The sequence below is a fragment of the Alexandromys fortis genome, unplaced genomic scaffold (assembly GCF_014885135.2).
Source record: "Alexandromys fortis isolate MF-2015 unplaced genomic scaffold, M_Fortis_MF-2015_v1.1 scaffold_3, whole genome shotgun sequence".
NCBI classification, from domain to species: Eukaryota; Metazoa; Chordata; class Mammalia; order Rodentia; family Cricetidae; genus Alexandromys; species Alexandromys fortis.
Window position 1 is genome coordinate 8,930,964 of NW_026067909.1, and position 22,219 is coordinate 8,953,182.

The 22,219-nt window shown below is 39.7% G+C and overlaps 2 protein-coding genes across 8 annotated transcripts in view; both read right to left on the bottom strand.

Moving 5' to 3' along the window:
- The window catches only part of LOC126498399 (olfactory receptor 13A1-like), a 110,237-nt gene that overhangs the window by 66,770 nt on the left and 21,248 nt on the right, over window positions 1-22,219 (bottom strand). The gene's annotated exons all lie outside the window — the stretch shown is intronic.
- Window positions 1-22,219, bottom strand: part of LOC126498397 (olfactory receptor 13A1-like) — a 73,557-nt gene that overhangs the window by 46,306 nt on the left and 5,032 nt on the right. The window lies entirely within an intron of this gene.

A 22,219-nucleotide genomic window follows, 5' to 3' on the forward strand; every position in this document is an offset into this window, starting at 1 on the left:
GTTCCAGGAAGATAAGTTGTTCCTGACTCCTTGACCCCCACCCAAAAATTATAGCAATAACATCTGTTTGTTTTTTCTCTTCTTTTTTCATTTAATACATCTTATTTTATTACATATTAGTCCCATTTCCACCTCCCTCCTTTCTTCCCCTCCCCCCAGCTTCCCCTTATCCCACCCCCTATCTGCTCCTCAGTGAGGCTAAAAGTGGTATTGCTGGGTCTTAAGATATGTTGATTGCCAGTTTTCTGAGAAACTGCCATAATGATTTCCAAAGTGGCTGTACAAGTTTGCATTCCCACCAACACTGGTGGAGTGTTCAACTTACTTCTCATCCTCTCCAGCACAAACTATCATCGGTGTTTTTGATCTTAGCCATTCTGACTAGTGTAAGGTAATAAGTATCTCAGAGTCATTTTGATTTGCATTTCCCTTATGGTTGAGGATATTGCACAATTTTTTTTTTCATTTTCATTTTTTAAATTTATTTATTTATTAAAAATTTCCACCTCCTCCCATTTCCCTCCCCCCACTCCCCTTCCCCCTCCCTCTCCAGTCCTAAGAGAAGTCAGGGTACCCTGCCCTGTGGGAAGTCCAAGGCCCTCCCCCACTCTATCCAGGTTTAGGAAGATAAGCATCCAAACAGACTAGGCTCCCAAAAAGCCAGTACATGCAGTAGAATCAAAACCCAGTGCCATTATCATTGGCTTCTCAGTCTGCCCTCATTGTCAGCCACATTCAGAGAGTCAGGTTTGATCATATGTTCATTCAGTCCCAGTCCAGCTGGCCTTGGTGAGCTCCCATTAGATCAGTCCCACCATCTCCGTGGGTGGACACACCCCTCACGGTCCTGACTTCCTTGCTCATGTTCTCCCTCCTTCTGCTCTTCATCTGGACTTTGGGAGCTCAGTCCAGTGCTCCAATGTGGGTCTCTGCCTCTATCTCCATCCATTGCCAGATGAAGGTTCTATGGTGATATGCAAGATATTCATCAGTGTGGCTATGGGAGAAGGCCAGTTCAGGCACCCTCTCCTCTACTGCCCAAGGACCTAGCTGGGGACATCTCCTTGGACATCTGGGAACCCCTCTAGAGCCAAGTCTCTTGCCAACCCTAAAATGGCTCCCTTAATTAAGATTCCCTGCTCCCAAATCCACTCTTCCTCCATCTCAACCATCCCATTCCCCCAATCCTCCCCTTCTCCCTTCTCTCCTATCTTAGTTAGAATTTCTATTGCTGTGAAGAGACACCATGACCACAGCAACTCCTATAAAGGAAAACATTTAATTGAGGTGGTGGCTTACAGTTTCAAAGGTTCAGTCCATTATCATCATGGTAGAGAGCATGGTGGCGTGCAGGTAGCTATGGTGCTGGAGAAGGAGTTGCTACATGTTGATATGTAGGCAACATGAAGAGGACAGAGATAGTGGCTGTAGCTTGAACATATGTGAGACCTCAAAGTCCCCCCCACATTGACACACTTCCTCCAACACACTCACATATAATCCAACACGGCCACACCTCCTAATAGTGCCACTCCCTTTGGGGACCATTTTCTTTCAAACCACCATATTCCACACCCTGTCCTACAAAGGCTTGTAGTTATATCCTAAAGCAAAATGCATTCAGTCCAACTTCAAAAGTCCCCATAGTCTGTAGCAGTCTCAAACTTATTTAAAAGTCTAAAGTTCAAAGTCTCTTCTGAGATTCATTTAGTCTCTTAACTGTAATCCCCTGTAAAATCAAAATCAAAAGGAAGACCACAGACTTCCAGCATATAATTGTATGGAATATATATTATCATTCCAAAATGTAGGGAAGGGAGCACAGTGAGGAAACAGTGGAGCAAACTATAACCAAAACAGGCTCGGCAAACTCCAAACTCTGCAGCTCCGTGTCTGATGGCAAAATGCCCTTCAGATCTCTAACTCCTTTCAGCTTCGTTGACCACAGCACTCTTCTTTCTCTTGGGATGGCTCTACTCCCTGTTAGCAGTTTTCCTCAGCAGGTATACCACAGCTCTGGCATTTCCAACATGTTAGGGTCTCCAAGGCAATCCAGGCTTCAAGTTCATAGTTTCACACAATGGCCTCTCTAGGGCCCCCATTTAGGGACACCGATGGCACATCCCTGGCCTCAGCAGCTTCCCTTAATAGCAGAGGAAAAATCCATAGCCCCTTTCTTTCTTCTATCCTTAACTTTAAAGTCAGAACCATGTGGCTGAAGCTGCCAGGTACTGCTGATTGCTAGGGACGGAATACAGCCCCCTCGTTCAATTCCATCTTCACCAACGTTCTGTTTTCCCTGGTTTCCTTTACTGCCTAAGCTTGTCTATTCTGGAACTTGATCTATAGACCAGGCTGACCTCAAACTAAGAGATCTGCTAGCCTCTGCCTTCCCAATACTGGGATTAAAGGCATCCACCACCACACCTGGCTCTAGGTTTTTCTTTCATTCTTTTTCACAAGTTGTAAACTTAGCTGAGAGGGATCTTCGCCTGAGGTCACCACTCCCTTTATTCCATTTCTTAATCTGCTTATCTCCTTGAACACAGGACTTAGCTCCATTCAACTTTCTGGGGCTCCTTTTCTCCTCAAATTGTTCTACATTTTATATTTTTATTTGCTCAGCTTATTCCTTTTTATTATAAATCTTCATTAGCGTTACCAATAATGGCTGCACAAGAGAACCGATACTAGGGTGTTTTGAAGCTTTCTCTGTCAATAGAATTAATTCAAAAGTCTTCCCTTTAGTCTCAAGCAGACTCTGGACAAGGGCAAAAAGCAGACACTTTCTTACCAAAATATCACAAGATTAGTTTAATAAAAAGCTGAATGGTCAATAGTTAGACAGGATTTTCAGGGAAGAGAGGACACTGAGAAGAAGGTGGGAGGAGATGAGAAGAGCTGCCAGCCTGCCCAGAGCTGCTGGTTACAAGAGGTCATGGGAAAATATGACAGTTAAATATTAGTTTAACTAATATTTAACAAGTAGACCCAAAAGACATATAATTCCCTATTGGGAAGCCCCATTTGGCAAAGCCATAGAGTTATTGACTGTCAATGACTGGTTGTTTCTGACTGTAACTTTCTCAGGTGCTACTATTATACCTCCCTAATAAGAACAGCTGTGGGGTTCTTTCCACGGCCCTTTGGTGGTGTGTTTTACACTTACTGGGCACACATATGGCTGTGCATAGTCAGGAAGATGATTTCTGCTTAAGCTGTATAATTTAAGCTGATGAATATAAACAATACTTGGATTTTTGTATTCTTCAGACTGACAGTATTCTCAGTTGCAAAGACTGGTTTTTATACAGACAACTAATTTTAGACTTCAGAACAATTTCAAAGCAGGCTGGTTGCCCCCAGAGACATATACATGAGGTCATCTTCCCAGGTGTTTTGCTGACACAAGGTCAGGTATGAAACAACTTCAGTGCCAGCTTTTCACTTTCAAAAAAGCCTTGCAGATAACATTAAAGACACAACTATTTGTCTAGCACCTGAGACTGAGTGGTAGGCATACTCCCTACCACTCAAGGTTCAGTCCTGTCTGGGAAGGAGCCAAAGGCATGGTCAAGCGTTACTCACTGGCCAGTCAGTGTGACATTCATAGCCTAAGAGAAACCATGTGACTGCTCTTGTGTTATGAGAAGGGGTGATTAGGAGGTGTAGAGGAAGAAGAAACTGTGGTCAGGATGTAATGAGAGAAGAATAGATTTTAAAAAGAAAGAAAACACAAGAAAAGAATTATCCAAGACCATCACATCAAAAGGGGGCAGGGAAACATCATCCCAATAAAATAAGTGAAATCAAAAGCACTGTGCTGTCCAACAACTCTCAGTGTTGATGCATAGCCTCAATTGCCCAATTAAATGATACAGGCTCGCAGATTGTATTTGAAAATGGATCCACCCTTATGCTGCACCCAAGAAACATACCTCAATATCAAGGATAGCTATCACTTCAGATTAAAAGAATGGAAAAAATATTCCAAACAAATGTATCAAAGAAACAACCAGGTAAGAACTAGTGGTTGGCTGTTCTGTTGCTCTGATCTTTCAGGTTTCACCCCCTAATATCTGACTATCGGTTTTTTATTATTAAGACCAATTAAAGTTTGTGCTGGAGCTAGCCATTTTAATATCTTACAAAACAATTTCAGGCATAAACATTTCAGAAAAGATGTAAAAGGTACTATGTACTCATTGATAGAAAAATTCACCAATTCTAAGCATCTATGCACCAAGCAAAGGGCAACCAAGTCAATAAAAGAAACCCTACTATATCTACAGTCACATACTGACCCTCACACAGTGATGTGGGATAATTTTTATTGGAAGCATATTCTTCTCTCCTACAATAAATCATGACCACAGTTTCTCCTCCCTCCTCTCCTCCCAGCATTCTCCTACCTCCCCTCTCCCCGAGATCCGCTACCCTTTCATTTCCCTTCAGAAAAGAACAGGTGTCCAAGATACAACTGAAGAGGACAAAATAATATACAAGACAAGGCAAACGCCCTCATTTTAAGGCTGAACAAAGCAACCCAATAGAAGGATAGGAGACCCAAGAGCAGGCAAAAATGTCAGAGCTAACAGTCATAACACGTGTGCAGAGGACCTGGTGTACACCCATCTAGCCGCCATGCTTGCCTCTTCAGTCTGTGAGCACGTACGACCCTGATTAGATTATTCAGTGGAGAATGTTCTCCTGATGTCCTCCACCCCTCTGACACCTAAAATCTCTTCTCCCCCTCTTCCCCAGGGATCCCAGTCTCTGAAAGGAGGGACTCAATGGAGACCTCAAATGTAGTCTCTGCATGGTGTTTGCTATGGTTATCTGCACTTTCTCCCATCTGCTGCTGGAGAAACTTTCTCTGATGACTGGAGAAGGCGTTAATTTATGAGTGTAGCAGAAGATCCATTCATTTATTTTTTTCAGTGGTGTTTGGTTCTATACTAGGACTCTGGGCTATTCAATCCCCAATCCCTGGCCATGCAGGCAGTGAGGGGCTTCCATTGTCTCCCACGGCATGGACCTCAAGTTAAACCAGACTATTATTGGTCACTCCCACAAGTTCTGTGCCGTTTCCCCAGCACATCTTCAGGCAAGGCGTACTGTAGATCAAAGTTTTTGTGGCTGGGTTGGTGTCCAAGTTTCTCTTTCCATGGCCTGCAGTGTATCTTCTCACACCAAGGAGACTGGAATGTAGGGGTGATGGCTCCATGCAGGCAACAGCCAGACCTCTCTGTGCTCAATGAACTGTGTGGATACCGTCCTTGGCAACACAGCCCCACTGTCAGTTTTCTTAGAGCAACCCTCTGCCCTAGCATCAGCCTGGGTTCTTTAGGGATCTCCATGGAACACCTTCAGTCAACAACTCAACCAAATGCCAGTCAGTCCCACCACTGAAAGCTTTGCCTAGCTACAAAAGATGGCCAGTTTTTACTCTGTAGCCTCCATTTCTAGTTCTCACTAAAGTCACCCTCACAGATTCCAGGAAATTTCCACTGCACTAGGTTTCCACACCAACCCCTAAAAACCCCCAAAACCATCTCTCTCTCTCTCTCTCTCTCTCTCTCTCTCTCTCTCTCTCTCTCTCTCTCTCTCTCTCTCTCCCTATATCCCTTCCCTCACCCCACACCTGATCACTCCTACTTTTTCCCCCACCCATGCCCAGTCCACCCACAAAATCTATTTTATTTCCCCTGCTAGAGCCCTCTTCCTTACCTAACCTATCTGGGTTTGTGAATTAGCTTGATTATCATTTACTCAATAGTTACTATCCACTTATAGACGAATACATACCGTACTTATCTTTCTATGCCTGTGTTACCTCACTGAAGATGATTTTTTTCTACTTGTATCCAATTGCCCTCAAAGTTCAAATTTCATGCTGTCTTTTTTTTTTAACAGAAGGGTTAAATATATATAAATATACCACATTTTCTTTATCCATTCTTTGGTTGAAAGACATCTAGGTTGTTTCCGATTTCTATCTATTGTGAATAAAACCTCAATGAACATGGTTGTGCATGTGCCCTTGTGGTAGAATGAAGTGTGTTTTGGGGGAGACCAGTTCCCAATTTTCCCAATTTCTCCATATGATTCCAAAGTGGCTGTGCAAGTTTGCATCACACCAGCAATAGGGGAAGGAGTGTTCCCCTTTCTCCACATCCTTGACTGTATAAGCTGTTATTTGTATTATTGATCCTAACCATTCTAATATGTGTAAGATGGAATCTCAAAGTAGCTTTGATTTGCATTCCCCTGATGGCAAAGGATGTTGAACATTTCTTTAAATGTTTCTCATCTATTTGAGAATCCTCTATTGGGATTAGCTATTTATATTTGCACCACATAGTAATTGGATTGTTGGGTTTGTTGATGTCTAATTTCTTAAGCTCTTTATATATTTTGGATATTAGCCCTCTGTAGGATACAGAATTGATGATAATCTTTTTCCATTCTGTGGGCTGCTGCTTTGTCTTATTTATGATGTCATTTACCTTATAGAAGCTTTTGGGTTTCGCGAGATCTAGTTCATTCATTGCTGAGCTTTAGTGCCTGCACTGTCAGTGTTCTGTTCAAACAGTTTTGACTGTGATTGCATCGAATCTGTAGATTGCTTTTGCTAAGTTGGTCATTTTGCTATGTTAATTCTCCTGGTTCATGAGTGTGGGAGATCTTTCTGTCTTCTGATATCTTCTTCAAAGACTTTTTATCATACAAGTCTTTCACGTGCTTGGATTAGAGGTACCCCGAGATAGTTTATATTATTTGAGGCTATTGTGAAAGGGGTTGTTTTCATGATTTATTTCTCAATCTATTTGCTATTCATATATAGGAAGGCTACTGATTTTTTTTTTTTTTAGTTAATCTTGTATTCGGCCATTTCACTGAAAGTGTTTATCAGCTATAGGAGCTCCCTGGTGGAATTTTTAGGCCGCTTCGGTATACTATCATATCATCTGCAAATAATGATACTTTGAATTCTTCCTTTTCAATTTGTATCCGTTTGCTCTCCTTCAGTTGTCTCACTGCTCTAGCTAAAGCCTGAAGTACTATATTGAATAGATATGGAGGGGACAACCTTTTCTTGTTCCTGATTTTAGTGGAACTGCTTTGAGTTTCTCCCTATTTCATTTGATGCTGGTTATAAGCTTGCTGTAACTCGTGTTTATTATGTTTAGGTATGTTCCTTGTGAATAACAGGAAAGCCACTTGTTTGTCCCAGCTTCCCAGAACCGAAATAATCACATAGAAACCATATTAATTAAATCACTGATTGGCCCATTAGCTCTGACTTCTTATTGGCTAACTCTTACATCTAAATTTAATCCATCTCCATTAATCTGTGCATCATCACGAGGTCATGGCCTACCAGCAAAATTTCAGCGGCAGCGGCTACATGGCGTCTCTCTGTCACTCCCAGAATTCCGTTTAGTTTTCCCCACCTAGCTCTGTTCCCCTACAGCTCTGCTATAGGCCCAAAGCAGTTCCTTTGTTAACCAATGAAAGAAACACATAGACAGAAGGACCTCCTACACCACTGAAGCATGATTAATAAAAACTCAGAGACAGATATTGGAGTTCAACCTGAAGACCAGAAAAGCGAAACAGTCAGCCAGTGGCTCTTATCTTGACCTCAGTCCAAAAATGGTGATCCTGCCTTCAGGAAACTTCAGAATGAGACTAAAAGCTGTCTCTTCCAAATTTATAATCCTTTCTAGGTCTGGGATTGAGGCCACGCACCACTACCACCTGGTTTCGATGGCAAGCTAGTGTGGTTACTGAGATTTAAGGTGTGTGTCATTGCTGGCTGGTCTGTAAGGCTGCCCAGTGTTTTGTTTGTCTGAGATTCAGAAAAGCTTTATTTATTAAGATATAAATGAAATGCCACTACACTAATTGGTTTTAACTAGTGGTGTAGCTCTGTACTCTGATCTTCAGGCAAGCTTTATTTGTTAGATTACAAACAAAACACTACAGCTAAGGCCTGTGAGTTTCACGTAAGATGCTGCTTTAGATTACAGCTTGGGTTAATGATTAAGGAAAACATATGAGTCCAAGTGCTCTGATTCTCTTAACGGTGAAAAGATGCACTCATGGGTTTCGGTGTAAATAACTTTAGGTTAGACTAGATGTCTTTATAATGGCTTTTAAGGTAAACAACCTCATAAAAACAATCTAAAAATTACAAGGACACATAGCTGAACTGTCTGATTCACTAGGCTAGGGTCATAAATACGAAACAGCCTGATTGCTGTCGGCTGACAGATGATTAAAATTCTTTGCCCTCATTCCTGACCTCGATTTGCTGATAAGGGTACGCAGCCTGAAGATTAAAAGTTCAGCTGACTGACTGACTGTTTACAACTTGTGTTGGCTCCTGGAGTTGCGCAAATAACAGGGAGTGGAATCTCAAAGCCTAGAAACAGAAGCAACTTCTTCCAAAAACACTGGGGAGAAAGAAATTCTGACTTGTCGGGGCTACAGAGATTACTTTGACTCTGTAGTCCCAAGACAGGGCTACAAATTTCTTTTTTATTTCCTTTTTGATTTTTTAAAGAGAAAACAAACTATCTTTTTTTTCATTTTACATATCAATCCCAGTTCCCACTCCCCCCCCTTCTCCCGTGCTCTCCACCTAACCCCCAATGACACCTCCCATGTACTCCCCAGAGAGGGTAAGGCACATTGCTTTGGGGAAGGTCCAAAGTTCTCCCTACTATATCTAGGCTGAGCAAGGTATTCATTCCAAAGAGAATAGGTTCCGAAAAAGCCAGCACAAGCAGTAGGGATAAATCCTGGTGCCACTGCCAGTGACCCCGCAGCTTGCCCCCAGCCGTACAGCTGTCACCCATGTTCAGAGCAACTAGTTTGGACCTATGCTGTTTCCTTCTCTGTCCAATAGGAGTTAGTGAGCTCCTATTAGCTCAGGTAAACTTTCAGTGTGTGTCCCCATCATGGTTTTGGCCTCTTTGCTCATATTCTCAGTCCTCCCATTCTTCAACCAGAATTTGGGAGCTCAACCCAGTGCTTCACTATGGGTCTCTGCCTCTGTTTCCATCAGTTGCTGGATGAAAGTTCTATGGCAACATTTAAGGTATTCATCAGTATGACTACAGGGCAAGGCCAGTTCAGGCACCCTCTCCTCTATTGCTTAGGGTCTTAGCTGGGGTCATTCTGTGGACTCTTGGGAATTTCTCTAGTGCCAGGCTTCTTGCTAGCCCCATAATTGCTCCCTCAATCAAAATATCTCTTTCCTTGTTCTCATCTCTGTACTTCCTCCATCTCAACTGTCCCATTCCCTCAAGTTCTCCTCCCCCCTTCATCCCTTGTCTTCCCCTTCTGTCCTCCCCACTCCCCCCATCCCCATGTACCCAATACTCTGGTTTCTCTTCAGACAGTTTAAATCTTTCACCTTTTACAAATTTCTTTTTATATTACACAGGGGAGAAAGTACAATTTGAGATTTAAAGCATCATGGTACCACAATGTCTTGGGAGTGCCAACTCTAGCTGAAGCTAAGAGATCCCTGGTATCTCAGGAATGTTGACTTTGAGCCCAAATGAAAGGATTTATGACATTCTGGGCATCTCTGTGTCTTAAGACTTAGCATTCTCTGGGAACCTCTGGGTCCAAAGGGAATCCAGAATGACGATTCCTGATTACAGGGTGTTACTGCAAAATGTTTACATAGTTGTGAGTTAGTTAAAATTGACTTTGCCTTGCCTGGGAGAATGCAGGGCAAAGGTTGAAGGGGCTGTCAGTTTTAATGCGCTCAAAAGTAAAGGATATACTTTCTCACAACGTTCTCAATTTCTTGGGCTCTTTATTTTTATGGCTCATTTAAAATTCCTTATACTATTACCTCTCAAGATCTATAATGAAGTGATTGATTCTTTCTTTACAAACACAACTTGCAAACTGTCAACAAAAGAGTTAACCGAGAAAAAAAATGCTCCTTGCCTGCTCGTGATCTGTTATTCTGTAACAAGTTCCTTAGATATATTGCATGTGGGTTATCAGGATAACTCTGTTTTTAATCTTTTGTCTCTAATCATTCCCTTAAATAGTGGAATTTAACCCCTTTGTGACTCCTGTATTGCTGAAAGGTTTTGCTGCGTGGTATAAACAGTAAGGGAAAGAAGAGAGTTGGGCGTTAGAATGGGAGAAATAGAAGGGAAACATGAAGAGTAAAGATAGAGTTAGAAGGAAACCATCAAGAATGAGAAAAGGAATAGAGAATACAACAGAAGGATGGAGAATAAAAGAAAAAAAACCACCAAGAAAGTGTGTGCGTCTTTTTTCCCAACCCCTTCAGATAAGAGTCTTAGTTTATACCAACGCCATGGATTCCTTTTAAGCCCTGTGCTGCCTGGAGGCTAGCCCCACAGCTGGCGATAGTATTCATTTTCATTGACTTCTATAAAGTCTTTAATTTCTTTATTTCTGCTTTGAACAGTTTTTAATTGTACAGATAGTTGTTCAGTTTCCATGAGTTTTTAAGCTTTCTGTCGTTTCTGTTGTTGTTGGTATCTAACTTTAACCCATAGTGTTCTGACAGGACACAGAGAGTTATTTCAGTTTTATCGTATCTATTGAGACATGCTTTATGTCTGAGTATGTGGTCAATTTTGGGGAAAGTTCCATGAGGTGCTGAAATGGTGTATTCTTCTATGTTTGGATGGAATGTTCTGTAAGTATCTGTTAGGTCCATTTGGTTTATGGTATCAGTTAGCTCTAGCATTATTTCTCTCCATGGTTTTCGTCTGGATGGCCTGTCGGTTGGTGAGAATGGGATAGTGAAGTCTCCCACTGTCAGTGTGTGAGGGTCAATATGTGATTTAAACTAGAGTAGTGTTTCTTTTACAAAAGTGGACGTCCTGGTGTTTGGGGCATAGATGTTGAGAATTAAAGTGTCATTTGGGTGGATTTTTCCCTTGATGAGTATGTAATGTCCTTCCCCATCTCTTTTGATTAATTTTATTTTGAAGTCTATTTTGTTAGAGATTCGAATGACTGCACCATCTTGCTTCATTGGTCCATCTACTTGGAAAATCATTTTCCACCACTTTACTCTAAGATGTTACCTTTGATGTTGAGGTGTGTTTCTTGTATGCAGCAGAAGGATAGATTCTGTTTTCGAATCCATTCTGTTAGTCTGTGTTTTCTGTTGGGAATTGAGATCTATCAATGACTAATGATTGTTGATTCATATTATTTTGGTGGTGGTGATGGTAGTGGTGTGTGTGTGTGTGTGTGTGTGTGTGTGTGTGTGTTCCTTCTTTTGGATTCTCTGGTGTGAGATTATTTATTTCTTGCATTGACATTAGTGTAGTTAACCTCCATAGGTTGGAGTTTTCCTACTAGCACCTTCTGTAAGGTTGTATCTGTAGGTAGATATTGTTTGAATTTGACTTTATCATGGAGTATCTTGCTTTCTCCATCTATGTTAATTGCAAGTTTGGGGTACAGTAAGCTGGGCTGACATCTGTGGTCTCGTAGAGTCTGCTATACATCTTTCCAGGACTTTTTGGCTTTTAGGGTCTCCATTTGAGAAGTTGAATCTACTTTTCAGATTTTAGTTGGTCTTTTTTCCTTGCAGCTTTCAATGCTCTTTCTTTGTTCTGTATGTTTGGTGTTTCGATTATTATGTGCCCAGTGTTTTAAGGTCTTTTTGTATGCTTCAGCTATTTCGGATTAGTCAGATCCTGCTATAGTAGGATAGCTGGATTCTGGTGGTGACGTATTTCCTTGACTGTTGTTGGTTATGTTCTTACATGGGCATCTGAGCTGCTTTTGGTCTGCTCTGTGTGGTTGCTGTCTGTATCTCATAGACCCACTGAGGTCTCTCTTGGTCCGCTCTCTTGGTCTGCTCTGTGCAGTTTCAGCCTGTGCTAAGAAGTTCCTCTGAGGTTGTGAGGGATGGAGAGGGGGTGGATTTGGAGGCAGAGTGGGACTCTAGTTTATAGAGTCCAATCAATGTTGAGGTGTTGGAGCAGCCCATCTGCAGGGAGCTTGCCTGTTGACTGGCTAGTGAGGCTGTGGCAGGTGGGGGAGGGGCCCGGGGTTTTGCCATGGCAACAAGGGCTTAGAGAGTGGGGAAGCCAGCTGGGTATACTCACCCACCTGTTGGTATACTCTGGACAGTTGCAGCCTGTGCTACAGAGTTCCTCTGAGGTCGCAGGGTGATGGGTGAGTTTTGGGGTGGAGTGGGACTTGTAGCTTACAGGGTCGGATTGATGAGGGTGGGTGTTGGAACAACCTACCTACTAACCCAGCCCTACAGAAAGTACTAGAAAGGAAACCCCAACCCAAGGAGGTCAGTTACACACACAAAAACACAAATAATAGATAATCTCACAGCAGCAATTCCCAAAAGAAGGGAAAAGCACACACAATAACATAACCAACAACAAAAACTAAAATGATAGAAACTAAAGATCACTGGTAATTAATATCACTTAATATAAATGAACTCAACCCACCAATCAAAAGACACAGGCTAACAGATAAGATACGAAAACATAATCCATCCTTCTGCTATATACAAGAAGCACACTTCAACCTCAAAGACAGGTATCAATCACCTCAGAGCAAAGTGTTGGGGGACATAAAAAACAAGCAGATGTAGCTATCCTAATTCCCAACAAAATAGACTTCAAACTAAAATCAATCAAAAAAGACAAAGGACATTTTAATTTCATCTCAGGAAAAATCCATTAAGAGGAAATTGTAATTCTGGATGTCTGTGCCAAAAATACAAGGGCTCCCTCATATGTAAAAGAAACATTATTAAAGCTTTAATTAAGCCACACACAATAATAGTGGGAGACCTCAACAATCCACTCCCACCAATGGACAGGTCTATCAGACAGAAACCTAACAAAGAAATAAGGGAACTAACAGACATTATGACTCATGTGGACTTAACAGACATCTATACAACATTCCAGCCAACCGTAAAGGAATATACCTTCTTCTCAGCACGTCGAGGAACTTTTTCCAAAATTAACCACAGACTTGGTAACAGCACAAACCTTAACAGATAGAAAAAAAACTATAATAATCCCATGTATCTTATCTGATCACCATGGCTTAATGTTAGAATTCAATACCAACACTAATTTCAGAAACCACACAAACTCATAGAAATTGAGCAGTGGTCAACTAAACCACCAATGGGTCAAGGAAGAAATAAAGAAAGAAATTAAAGACTTTCTAAAATTCAACGAAAATTACAGCACAACATGCCCAAACTTATGGGACACAATGAAAGCAATGCTAAGGGGAAAGTTCATAGCACAAAATACCTATATAAAAAGCTAGAAAACCCCCAGACTAACAGACTAGAAAAAAAGAAACAGACTCACCCAGGAGGAGTAGATAACAAGAAATAATCAAATTGAGAGCTGAAATCAATAAAATAGAAATACAAAAAAAACAATACAAAAAATCAATGAGACAAAGAGCTGGTACTTGGAGAAAATCAATGAAATAGACAAACCTTTATCCAAACTAACCAAAAGACAGAGAGAGAGCATTCAAATTAGCAAAATCAGAAATGAAAAGGGAGCATAACAACAGATTCTGAGAAAATACAGAGAATCATCAGGTCATACTTCAAACACCTGTACTCCACAAGATAGGAAAATTTAAATGAAATGGTCAACTTTCACTTAAATTTTGTAAGTGTAAATATCACTTACAAAATTAAATCAAGACTGAATAAATAAATTAAATAGACCTATAAATGCTAAGGAAATAGAAAAAGTCATCAAAAATCTCTCAACCAAAAAAAGCACAGGACCAGATGGTTTCAACACAGAATTCGACAAGATTTTCAAAGAAGAACGAATACCAATACTCTTCAAATTATTCCACACAAGAGAAATAGAAACATTACAAAACTCTTTTTATGAGGCTACCATTATTCTGATACCCAAACTACACAAAGACACAACTAAGAAAAAGAATTACAAATCAATCTCACTCATGAACATTGATGCAAAAATACTCAATAAAATACTGGCAAACTGAATTCAAGAACACATCAGAAGAATTGTCCACTATGACCAAATAGGCTTCATCCCAGAAATGTAGGGATGATTCAACATATAAAAATCTATCAATGTAATCAACTGTGTAAACAAAGTAAAAGAAAAAAAACACATGATCATCTCATTAGATGTTGAAAAACCCTTCACAATAAAAGTCTTGGAAAGAGCAGGGATACAAGTAACATACCTGATCATAATAAAGGCTATATACAGCAAGCCAACAGCCAACATCAAACTAAATGAAGAGAAACTCAAATTGATCCCACTGAAATCAGGAACAAGACAAGGTTTACCACTCTCTCCATATCTATTCAATATAGTACTTCAAGTTCTATCTAAAGCAATAAGAAATGAAAGGAAATCAAGAGGATACAAATCAGAAAAGAAGAAACCAAACTTTCACTATTCACTAATGATATGATAGTCTACATAAATGACCCCAAAAATTCTACCAGGGAGCCCCTACAACTCATAAATACCTACAAGTAATATAGCAGGATACAAGATGAACTAAAAGAAAAATAGTATCCCTCTCTCCTTGATATAGAAGGTAAGTGGGCTGAGTAAGAAATTAGAGAAACAACACCCTTCACAATAGCTACAAATAACCTAAAATATCTTGGGGTAACCCTAACCAAAAAAAAAAAAAAAAGCTAACGACCTGTATGATAAGAACTTTAAACCTTTGAAGAAAGAAATTGAAGAAGATAACAAAAAAATGGAAAGATCTCCCATGGTCTTGCGTAGGTAGAATTAGCACTGTAAAATGACAATTTTACCAACAGCAATCTACAGATTCAATGCAATGCCCACCAAAATTCTTCACAGTCCTCGACAGAACAATGCACAACTTCATATAGAAAAATAAAAAACCTAGGATAGTCAAAAAATCCTGTACAACAAAGGAGCAAGGAGTGCACCCACACACTGAGACAATGGGGATGTTCTAACGGGAACTCACCAAAGCCAGCTGGTCTAGGTCTGAAAAAGCCTGGGATAAATCCGGACTCACTGAACATAGAGGACAAGGAGGACTACTGAGGACTCAAGAACAATAGCAATGGGTTTTTGAGCCTACTGCACGTACTGGCTTTGTGGGAGCCCAGGCAGTTTGGATGCTCACCTTACTAGACCTGGGTGGAGGTGGGTGGTCCTTGGACTTCCCACAGGGCAGGGAACCCTGATTGCTCTTCGGGTTGACGAGGGAGGGGAACTTGATTGGGGAGGGGGAAGGAAATAGGAGGCGGTGGCAGGGAAGAGACAGAAATCTTTAATAAATAAATAAATTAAAAAACAAAAACAAAAACAAAAAACAAAGGAGCTTCTAGAGGCTTCACGATTCCTGACTTCAAACTTTACTATAGAGCTACAATAATGAAAACAGCCGATATTAACATTTAAAAAACAGACAGGAGAACCAATGGAATTGAACTGAAGACCTGAACTGTTGACCAAGTTTTCTGTCCCATCAGGTACCACAGCTGTTTTGTCCCAAATAAACACTCAGAGGTCTACATTAACTGTAAACTGGTTGACCTAGTAGGTCAGGCTACTTATTAATTAATTCTTACATCTTAAACTAGCCCATTATTCTTGTCTATGTTAGCCATATGGCTTGGTACCTTTATCCGTGAGGTGTTCTCATATTGCTTCCTCTGCGGCTGGATCACTACTGATCCTTTACTCTTCACAGTTCTCCTGTTCTGGTCACCCCACCTACACTGCCTGCCTGGCTATTGGCCAATCTGCATTTATTTAAAATACAAATGACAGTGTACAGACCATTGTCCCACAGTACCACACATCAATCCACACACCTACAAATACATGATTTTTGACAAAGAAGCTAAAATATAAAGTGGAAGAAAGAAAGCATATTCAACAAATGGTGCTAGCATAACTGGATGCCAACATACAGGAGAATGCAAATAGATCCATGTCTATCATCATGCACAAAACTCAAGTCCAAATGGATCAAAGACCTCAGTATAAAATCAACCACACTGAACCTCATAGAAGAGAAAGTGGAAAGTACACTTGAACACATTTAACACAGGTTATATCCTAAATATAACTCCAGTAGCACAGACACTGAGAGAAACAATTAATAAATGGGACCTCCTAAAATTGAGAAGCTTCTGTAAAGCAAAGGACATGGTCAATAAGACAAAACAGCAGTCTACAGATTGTAAAAAGATCTTCACCAAACCCACATTGAATAGAAGACTGATTTTCAAAATACACAAGGAACTCAAGAAACTTGACATCAAAAGAACAAATAATCCAATTTAAAAAAAGGGGTATATACCTAACTTTAAACAGACAATTTCAAATGTCTGAAAGACACCTAAGGAAATGCTCAACATCCTTAGTCATCAGAGAAATTCAAATAAAATAATGCTGAGATTCCATCTTACACCTGTCAAAATGGCTAAGAGCAAAAACACTGATGACAGCTTATGCTGGAGACAATGTGGAGAAAGGGGAACACGTCTCTATTGCTGGTGGAAGTGCAAACTTGTACAGTAACTTTGGAAATCAGCGTGGTGAGTTTTCAGAAATTAGGAAACAATCAACTTTAAGACACAGCAATATTGTTGTTGGGTATAGTCTCAAAGGATGCTCAATCAAACCATAAGAATATGTGCTCAACTATGTTCATAGCAGCATTATTTGCAAGAACTAGAACCAGGAAACAACCTTTATTCCCCTCAACTGAAGAGCTCAAAAAGAAGAATGGATAGAGAAAATGTGTTACATTTATACAACGGAATACTACACAGTGGTTAAAAAAAAATGACATCATGAAATTTGCAGGCAAATGGATAAATCTAGAAAAAAAACATATTGAGTGAGGTAACCCAGACCTAGAAAGATGAATATAATATGTACTCACTCATAAGTGGCTTTTAGACATAAAGAAAAGCAGCCTACAATTCACAACCCCAGAGAACCTAGGCAACAAAGAGGTCCCTAAGAGAGACATACGTGGATCTAAATAGAAAGAAGAAAAAGACAAGATCTCCTGAGTAAATTGGGAGTGTGGTGGTTATGGGGGAGGGTAGAAGGAGAGAGGGGAGGAGTAGAGGGAAGTGGAGAAAAATATATTGCTCAATAAAAACAATTTTAAAAACTCCATCAGCAAACCTCTATAGCTGATAAACACTTTCAGCAAAGTAGAGTGATACAAATTGAACACATAAAATTAGTTGCATTCCTATATAAAAATGACAAATGTACTAGAAAAGGAATCGGGAAAATAATACCTTTTACAATACCGTTTTTAAAATATCTTGGGGTAAATATGACCAAGCAAGTAAAGGACTTATATGATTGAAAACTTTAAGACATTGAAGAAAAAAAATTGAAGAAAATATCACAAGATGAAAATATGTGCCATGCTCTTGGGTAGGTAAGACTGATATAATGAAATGGACTTCCTATCAAAAGCAGTCTATAGACTCAATGCAGCCCTCATCAAAATCACAACACAATTGTTCACCAAATGGTAAAAAACAATTTTTAGTTTCATATAGAAACAGATGAATAAATAAATAAGAATAACTAAAACAATCCTGAAAAGCAAAAGGATTGCTGAATATATCACCATCCCTGATCTGAAGATGTACTACAGAGCTTTGGTAATTAGAACAAAATTGTATTGATATTTAAAAATAGACACATTTGATCAATAGAATCTAACTGAAGATACAGAAATAAATCCTCACACCTATGGATATCTATAGTTTATAAAGAAGCCAGAAATACACTGTAGAAATAAACCATAATCTTTAGACAATTATGTTGATGAAACTGGAAGGTTCCACCTAGAAGGGTGGTAATAAGTCCATCCTTATCACCCTGCACTAAATAAAACTCTAAACAAGTCAAGGACCGCAACATTAGGCCAGATACATTGATTCAGATAGAAAAGAAAGCAGAGGTTGTCTTGAACTCATTGGCACAGGAAAGATTTTCCGAACAAGACACACACTGGCACTAAGAACAACAATTAACAAATAGGACCTCATGAAACCAAAGAACTTCTGTGTGACAAAGGACACCATCGTTCAGACAAAGTGGCTGGCAACAGAATGGGAAGAGATTTTTACTAACAGCACCTCTGATAAAGGGCTAATATCTACCATGTATAAAGAACTCAAAAACTGGACATCAAGAAAACAACCCAATTAAAAAATCTGGTATAGAACTAAACAGAGAGTTCTCAAAAGATGAAACACAAATGGATGAGAAATACATAAAGAAATGTTCAACATCCTTGGTCATCAAGGAAATGCAAACTAAAATTATCTTGAGATGTCATATTACACCAGTCACAGTAGCTAAGATCAATAAAAACAAATAAAAGCTCAACCTGGTGAGAATGTAGTGTAAAAGGGACATTCATTCACTGTTGGTGGTAGTACAAGCTTAAACAGCCACTGTGGAAATCAGTATGGTGGCTCCTTAGGAAGATCAAGGTCCAGCTTACCATTTGGGGGCATATACCCAAAGGACTGTGCATTCTACTGTAGAGATGCTTGCCAATCCATGCCATTGCTATTTTACTCATAAATCCCAGAAACTGGAACACCCTAGATGTCTGTGAATTGGTGAATGTATAAAATTAGTGGTAGATTTACATAATGAAACATTTTCAGGTGTTAATAAATAAGAAATAATTAAATCTTATGTGAAAGGGAAATACCTCCCAGCTACAAACCCTTCCATCTGCAATGGTGATCTGCTTGCATGATAAACTGTCATAACAATGGCACAACCGTCTCAAGGGCAACCAATCATTATCCAAATGGATTTAACTACCACTCCATGAAATGGAACCCATGCCTGACACTGCTCACATAGCTAAGAACCTGAAACTAAATAGGTCATAGACCAAGGAGAATATTAAACACTGCACTTCTGTGAAAAGAAAAGCACCAATTAAATGACTCCTGATGACATTCTTTTTTTTAAGTAAATATGATCACATTTTGTTGTATGCATATATGGAAGTCTCAAAAAATAAAGAAAATTAAAAACCACTTTGGTGCTAAAAATATTAATACAAAAAATACTGATGACATTCTTCTATCCTCATAGATTCGTGTCTCACTCAGCCATCACCAAAGAAGCTTTCTCCTGCAGTACATAGGAACAAATACAGAAACCTTCAGCTGCACAATGTACAAATAGTAAGAGACCCTGGAACACTCAGGAAAAACTCATTCCCAACAGTAGAGTATGACTATGTGTATAAACCCCACTGATTGGCAGCCCCAATGATCAGCAGTGCATGGCTAAGATAAAATGAGCTCAATGGTATTTCTGTATACTTTCTACTATTTCTTCACTTGGGAAATTTTTGTCTTACTGGCCTTTTGCTTGTATATTATGGCTTCTGATTTTGTGTTTTTATGGATTTGGGTTATGTGTGTTTGTTTCTTGTGTTTGTTCTTTTTTACTAATTCGTTGTTTTGTTTTTGTTTTCTAAAGACAGGGAGAAAGAAAGAACATGGAGTTGAGTGAGTAAGAAGGATTTGAGAGGAGCATGGGAAGGGGAAACCAAACCAGGATACTTTGTGTAAAAAAAATTCAATTAACAATCATAATCAATTTGGTTTTATTTATGTTTTCCTTTATAAAGAATTTTATGACATATGAAACTTTGAATCAATTTTTTCTTTGAAATTTTTTGAGATTATAATTTGATTAAAATATTTCTTCCCACCCTTCCTCTCTCAAAACCATTCCATATTTCCATCCCCCACTCTTCTCCAAATTCATGACCCCTTTTTATTTGCTAATTATATTAAATGCATATATATGTATACTAATCTATATTACTAATTAAAACTTGTTCTGTCTATATAATGCTACCTGTATGGATATTCTCAGGGATTAAAAATGTAGCAAACAGAATGTTAGTATTGAAGGAACATGAATTCATAACAATACATTGAAGCCTTGGATGTAGGAAGAGGAAGGGGAAGCATAGAAAGTAAAACATACTTAGAATAACCCCACTGCATGTATGTCAAATCCAGATAAAATACTCTCAGCAGAATGCATATGAGTCTTTTTCTACCATGGTGAGACCTTCCACATAGAACATGAGAATACCAAGACATTCTGGGAGATCCAGAGTGTTGAAGAAAGGCTATCGGGGATGAACTGTTCCTACCCACACTAGAAGACTCCCCTGACCACCCTCTTCCACACCAGTCTTCAGGGAATTTGAGTCATAAAGCAAAAGTTTTCTTTAATTGATCCTAAGAGCTTTCTCCTTGAGTTTCTATCCCAAGAGGCACCAGGACAAACACCTGACCTGGTCTCTGACAATCACGGGTATTTCTGAAGGTCAATATACACAAAGGAAGATGTGAGCTTCAGAGGGACCCTGAAGACTTGGTGCTTGCAGGAAAGGAGGGTTTGTGTTCAGCCATGTTCTCTTTGTGAAACTCACCCATCACCTCAACACACTGGGACAGGGAAAGGTGAGTGAAGGATTATAGTCCACTATGTGATTCTTCAGAACTCTCAAGCAAAAAGATATCTCACTATGAAAGAAACATTTGTCCCAGTTTTTGGGAAATCAGCACAGAAAGACAAAAGTACAATATAGTCATGTTTTCAATGAGTCCTGAATTTAATAAAGAGTGCTAAGCTCAAGGGACAGAAGATGATAGAAAGATTTGGTTTTATGCTCCACTGTATAAGCAGTAGACTATCTAGCTTCTAATTATGATCAAGGAGTTTATTCATGTCTGTTATCTTGTCTTACATTCAAAACCAGATCTACTCATTCATCACCCAGTACTCACACTAATTTAGAAATGAAACCAACAGATTTAGATTAATCTAAAATCTGTTTTGATGACTAGAGAAGATATAAATATTGTCTTGTTTGGCCATGCCATACAAAGAATTGTGAGAAAGTGCCACAGTGGGCGTTCTCTTGCCCTGTTGTCCAGAGTATGCTGTTCTGTGGCAGGAGTGACCTTCACCTTTCGTAGAGTTAAAAACATCATCCAAGCCTATAGATGTTAGCCTTTCCCTGTCTGTTGCAGAACTTGGCTGGCATGAGTGCAAGTCACCTACAGAAACAATTTCTTATGTCTGACCTTAAGCATCAGGAAAATTGCCAAACCAATAAAGGGAAGACCGCGAAAACAGGGATGCAAGTGTAGGAGCTTCCTGTACCAATTTTTCTGGATAGACCACGGATCAGCAGACACTCCATTTTCTGAACATAATGAGGATTCTCAACAGATTTTGAAGGTTTTCAATTCAGTCTTGCTGAGAGCTAAGTTACATGCAGGGATGTGTGGCCGTAGGGAATTTGCTTCCCACAAACTCCCCACCTGGATCCTAGATTCTTCCATGTCCACTTAGGCACAACTGGGCACACTAGCAATAAAAGTTTAATGCTCAAAAGAGAATGATGAAATTATAGGAGGAGTGCTCAAGTGGACGCAGCTCCTCTCTCTGCTTCACAGTGTGCATGGGTTAACAGTTGGGAAGCAAATTAATTATTTTCCCTCTGTATGGCAATACCATATCTAAAACAGATAGGATTGTTTGCTATGCCAATAGGAATGCCATGCATCAAAATATTGTTTATTAAACACATCATTATGAAAACACTCATTATTGACCTATGGTTTTCTAGAAGTATCATTCTCCTCTCTGTGATGAATGCAAAATATCCCACAGAAATATTTCTGCATTTGACTGTTGTATACAACAGTTTATGGCATGCCCCAGGTGGCCAGTCCAGGCAAAACAGCAGACATCATCCACCAAAGTGAGTTCCCAACAACCTCTTCTCCCTGTTGTTTTTCTTCTATGATAGTACAGATACCAAGGCTTTTCCATGCTATTCCGCAGGGGATGCCTGTTTGATCCTGATGAGAAGTAGCAACTCTTACCACTTAGTGAGGAGCACATGGTGAAGTTTGTACTCTTCCTATGAAGAGGCACATACTCTTCAGGAAGCTGCTACAGTGTGAAAGTCCTGTGTCTAATTCAGCCTTTGCCCATCACAGATTCATGGCCATGATGATCATCTAATCTTCTTCACACTGTTCTTCAAGAACAAAGCTCCCCTCCAGTGTGCTAGCCATTCTCAATTTGGACTTACTCCAGGT